Below are 5,724 nucleotides of genomic sequence, written 5' to 3'. Positions count from 1 at the left end.
ATCTATTGTCTTCTAGGGGTATCTGAAGAATCTAGAAGTAATTAATAAGTATGTCATAGACTTTTAAAGAAATGTAGCCATAGAATTTGGTGGCTTGTAAAAGACGCTGGATAGACCACTCGTGCAGTCTCTGCCTCCGCAACTAGTTTATGCTCGATTTCATTTTCTGTCACGACATCATCTCCTGTACACACCAAAAAACAGCACTCTAGTTCGGATTGGTGTTATTTAATTGATTCCAATTGCATGAAATTAATGCTCAAGTATGTTTTTGTTCTGACAAATACAAGCACACAGAGAGACTGAGAACTGATTAGTGATTACTATCTATCATACGCCTGGAGATCCCCATGTAACTGGCTGGAGTTTTTAGTACCAATAAACTGCAAACGTTATTAGGTTTCAGAAGATCAAAAGAAAACTTTAAGATGCCTGGAGATCATTGATTTTGTGAACGCAGATTCGCAAATTGACAATGAATGTGCTGCTAACTTGGTGGGAGTTTTCCTTGTATTCCTAAAAAATCTGTCATGATTACTGACTTGAGCGCTAAAAGCAAAGTCAACTTTTAGGAAATAATCTTCAATCTGTTCATCCTATTGATTTTGAACACACCGCCTCAAGATTCCTCATCAGCCTCCAATATACCAGTTCTCTTCATTCTTGAAATCCCTAGCCATATGTCATTCCCACTGGATCTTGACACGTGATTTGGCTCAGATTCTTTCTGAATATCTCTAGCTGTACTTAAATAATTCTAAATACATCTGATGGAAGGTTAAAACAAGACTTGTGTTTTTCTTCTTCTTTTTTCTTTTTCCTTTTTAATTCGACATTGTGCTCGCCTCTTCTCTCTCTTTTCATGCCTCTTTCCCCTAAGCTTCCTTGCATTTTCCTGACCTTCAATTTTAGCCGTCCAGTAGATCGCGTAGCCAAAAAGATATTATCTTTTCACTGTTCTTCCCACGTGGGAACTTTTGCTTTTGTCGACAGAAACGTTTGAGGACCTTGACTATGCGTATTTCGAATTTATTCATCTGCGCTGCAACCACACAAACCACTGCCCAGAAAAAATAATTTATTATGAAATAACTTCTTCTGCTCGAGTCGGATCGGAAGGCCAACTTGTGCATAATTTGTAGTTGGTCTTATCTGAACCAGTATCAATTAATGGATGCCAGGAAAGCCCATAAAGCCTCCTCTTCATCCTCACCATCCTCTTCATCAAAACGTTGGGAGTACCAAGTGTTCTTGAGCTTCAGAGGTGAAGACACACGCAAGGGCTTCACAGGCCACCTCCACGCCGCATTATCTGGTGACGGATTCCGCGCCTTTCTTGATGACAACGAGCTAAAAAGGGCGGAATTTATAAAAACCCAACTGGAGCAGGCAATCGACGGGTCCATGATCTCCATAATTGTCTTCTCCAAGAGGTATGCCGATTCCAGTTGGTGTCTTGACGAGCTGGTGAAGATCATGGAGTGCAGAGAAAGGCAACAGGTTTTTCCATTGTTCTATAATGTTGATGCTTCAGATGTCCGGAAACAAACTGGTAGTTTTGCACAAGCATTTGAGAAACATGAAGCGGGCATCTGTGAAGGTAAACATGAGAAAGAAAAGGTACAGCGGTGGAGAAATGCTCTCACTCAAGCTGCAGATTTGTGTGGGGAAGATCTCAAAAATGCTGATGGGTAATTACTAATTTCTTGTTCCTTGGATTATCATCTCCTTACTTGACAACCATATGTTTTCTGTCCTTTTTGCTTTTGTTTTTGTTTTTCCAACCATAATGTTAAATCCCAATCTTAATTGTTAATTATATCTTAGTATAAAAAAAGAAAATAATTTGCTCATTCTAAATTATTAAGTTAGGGATTCAATTTAACCTTGTAGTTTGCTCTGCTTCTGTGTTTAATTGCCAGGCATGAAGCAAAGTTTATCAAGAAAATTCTTGGGAAGGTTAATAACTTGGTGAACAGCAAATACCAATTAGAGACCGAAGACCTTGTTGGAATTACTTCTCGGGTGAACGATGTTGTTCGCATGATTGGTATTGAAAATTCAGGTTCTAAGGATGTTGTTCGCATGATTGGTATTGAAAATTCAGGTTCTAAGGATGTTGTTCGCATGATTGGTGTTTTGGGGATGGGCGGCATTGGAAAAACAACGCTTGCCAAAACCATTTATAACAAATTTGGACCTATCTTTGAAGGTAGGAGTTTCCTTGCAGACGTGAGGGAAGTATTTGCAAACCAACGCAGTAATGGTCTGGTTGGTTTGCAAGAACAACTTCTAAATGATATCTTGAAAAAGGAGGGCATAAAGGTTGGATCTGTTGCTAAAGGGATCGATATGATAAGAGAAAGACTTTGCTGTAAAAGAGCACTTGTCATAATTGACGATGCAGATGATCTACAGCAACTACAAGCAATAGCTAGAGCTCGTGATTGGTTTGGTCCTGGAAGTAGAATTGTTATAACAACAAGAAATCAACATTTGCTAGACCAAGTTGGAGTGGATAGCACATATATGGCTCAAGCAATGGACGAGGAAGAAGCTCTAGAGCTCTTTAGTTGGCATGCCTTTGAAATTGGTTATCCTGATCAAGAATATCTTGACCTCTCAAAACGTGTAATTCGTTACTGTCAAGGCTTGCCACTAGCGCTTCGAGTTGTAGGGTCTTTTCTGATTAAAAGACCCACAGCGGAGTGGGAAAGCCACTTGGAGAAATTGGAAAGAAGTCCTGATGGAGATATTCAAAAAATACTCAGAATAAGCTTTGACGGGCTACCTGATGAGGAAAAGAGAGAGATATTCCTTGATATATCTTGTTTCTTTATAGGAATGGACAAGGACTATGTAACACAAATATTAAAGGGATGTGGCTTTTCTGCAACCGATAGGAATCAGTGTCCTCATTGAACGGTGCCTTGTAACTGTTAGTGAGGAAAACGAGCTGATGATGCATGATTTGCTTCGAGACATGGGAAGAGAAATCGTTCGTGAAAAGTCCACCGGCCGTCCTGAAAAATTTAGTAGATTGTGGAAACGTGAAGACGTAATAGATGTACTGAACGTGATGAATCTGTAAGTACTTTCCCAATGCATCATGCAAGAGAAGCATATGTATCCAGTGTCTATAATAAATTAAAATGTCCTTCTCCATTTCTTTATTTTTTTTGTTTAGTACAAGCGCTAAATCAAAGTAAAAGAGGGGGTTCTCACACATCCACGCTACCAAGGTGCCATTTGAACATGAGACCTTAGTCTGCAAGTTTAGACCATTTTTTACTTCACTAGACCTATTTCTTATATTATATCCTTTAATATCAAAGCTCAATTAGGCATAACCAACAAAAAAATATGTGCTTTAATTGCAAACACAAACTATTAACTATACTTCTTGGTTAATACATACACGGATTTTCATGTTTGTAAATCATTTTTCTAACTCGGTATCTTTTGTTAACAGGGAACTAAAAAAATTGAAGGAGTTGCTCTACATGGCTCTTACGGGCCTAGATTCAGTGGACAAGCATTTACCAACATGAAAAAACTGACTAGATTCAGTGCACAAGCATTTACCAACTTGAAAAAACTGAGGTTACTCCGCCTCAGCGGAGTAGAGCTCACTGGAGAGTACAAAGATTTTCCCAAAAAGTTAATATGGTTGTGCTGGCATGGATTCCCTTTAGAGTCCATACGAGATGACTTTCCTGTGCAACCAAAACTAGTTGCTTTAGACCTGCAGTATAGCCAACTCAAAATAGTTTGGAAGGATTGCAAGGTATAATAATCTCAACCAAAACTAGTTGTTGTTGGTTCTTTCCTTCTGGTTCTATACATATATTATACTTCACCTTCTCTTCATTTTGGTTTAATTTCTGTATCTGAGACCTTCCTTTTGGATTTTAATTTCCATTCTAATTTTGTTTTTGTGTAACAGTTGCATCAGAATTTGAAAATCCTTAATCTCAGCCATTCCTATGAGCTAACAAAATCACCAGACTTTTCAAAACTCCCAAATCTCGAGGAATTGATATTGAAACGCTGTGAGAGTTTGTCTGAGGTTCACTCATCCATCGGGGATCTTGGAAGACTTTCTTTGGTAAATCTTGAAGGCTGCGTAAGCCTAAAGGATCTTCCACTGAATTTCTATAAATCCAAGTCTATTGAAACTCTTCTACTTAATTGGTGTTTAAGTTTTGAAAAGTTGGCTGAGGGCTTAGGGGACATGGTATCATTGACAACTCTGAAAGCGGATGTGACAGCCATAAGACAAATACCATCTTCCATATTAAAATTGAAGAAACTGAAAGTTTTATCTTTATGTGATCTTTTGCCTCCTTCGTTGCAAAGTTTAAGCTCTTTAAGAGATTTAGCTCTTGCAGACCGGAGTTTAACTGATGATGCATTCCCCAAGGATCTCGGTAGCCTAATTTCCTTAGAAAATTTAGATTTGGCAGGAAATGATTTTTGCAGCCTACCAAGCTTCAGTCGTCTTTCAAAGCTTCATGATTTGTCTTTAAATGTGTGCGAAAATCTTCGTGCAATCCCAGATTTACCAACAAATTTGAAAGTCTTAAAAGCAGGATATTGCTTAGAATTGGAAAAAATGCCAGATTTTTCAGAAATGTCAAATATAAAAGAATTGTATCTAAGTGGTTCGGACAAACTCACTGAGATTCCAGGCCTGGATAAGTCATTAAACTCCATGACAATGATTTATATGGATGGCTGCACTAATCTCACTGCTGATTTTAGGAAGAACATCCTACAGGTCAATCCTTCTCTCTCTCTCTCAAACACACACATGCATCTTTCTCTTTCTATCACATACAACGCATATGTACACATGCAGGCATAAGAATGTATTTCTTATAGAAATTTGGCTCTACATGGTATAGGGATGGACTTCTTGCGGATATGGTGGCATTTTTCTCAGTGGAAATGATATTCCTGATTGGTTCGACTATGTCCATGACGATGATATTGTGTATTTCACTGTGCCTCGAAGTGTTGGTCGTAATTTTAAAGGGTTAACTTTGTCCTTCGTTTCCTCTCCAGTCTTTTTAAGTCGTCGTAGTAGCATTAGCATTAAAAACATGACCAAGGGTGCTGAGCTTGAAGCCAGGATCATACCCGATTGTCCAATTGACGAGCTCAATTACAAGCCAGGTTATTATCTTTGGCAGGGACAGTTATCAAATGACGAGCTCAAATTGCAAGACGGTGATAAAGTCTTGATTGAAATAATAGTGGGGGAATATGATGATGGGGTGAAGGTGAAGAAAACAGGTGTTAGTCTGGTATGGGACAAATTTATGAACGAAAATATGATTGATTACCATCTTTGTGCGTATGAACGACGCCCATCTCAAAATCTGGTCAATGATGATGACATCATTCATGTCGAAGATGATAATCACATAACAAAATCACCAGACTTTTCAAAATTCCCAAATCTCGAGAAGTTGATATTGAAAGGTTGTGAACAGTTGTATAAGATTCACTCATCCATCGGGGATCTTGGAAGACTTTCTTTGGTAAATCTTGAAGACTGCAAAATGCTAAGGGATCTCCCACTGAATTTCTATAAATCCAAGTCTATTGAAACTCTTATACTGAATGGTTGTTCAAGATTTGAAGACTTGGCTGATGGCTTAGGGGACATGGCCTCATTGAAAATTTTGAGAGCAAATAAGACAGCCATCAGACGAATTC

At 38.5% G+C, this 5,724-nt stretch overlaps 1 pseudogene across 1 annotated transcript; it reads left to right on the top strand.

Annotated features, from left to right (window-relative positions):
* The first annotated feature begins 651 nt into the window (after positions 1–651).
* Positions 652–5,714, top strand: LOC117633984 (annotated as a pseudogene). Its single transcript, XR_004586728.1, has 5 exons — positions 652–1,691; positions 1,923–3,091; positions 3,473–3,787; positions 3,947–4,780; positions 4,908–5,714. The product of XR_004586728.1 is annotated as a disease resistance protein RUN1-like (transcript).
* The last annotated feature ends 10 nt before the right edge of the window (positions 5,715–5,724 follow it).

This window comes from Prunus dulcis, chromosome 7 (assembly GCF_902201215.1).
Source record: "Prunus dulcis chromosome 7, ALMONDv2, whole genome shotgun sequence".
NCBI classification, from domain to species: Eukaryota; Viridiplantae; Streptophyta; class Magnoliopsida; order Rosales; family Rosaceae; genus Prunus; species Prunus dulcis.
This window is presented reverse-complemented; position numbering and strand designations above follow the sequence as displayed.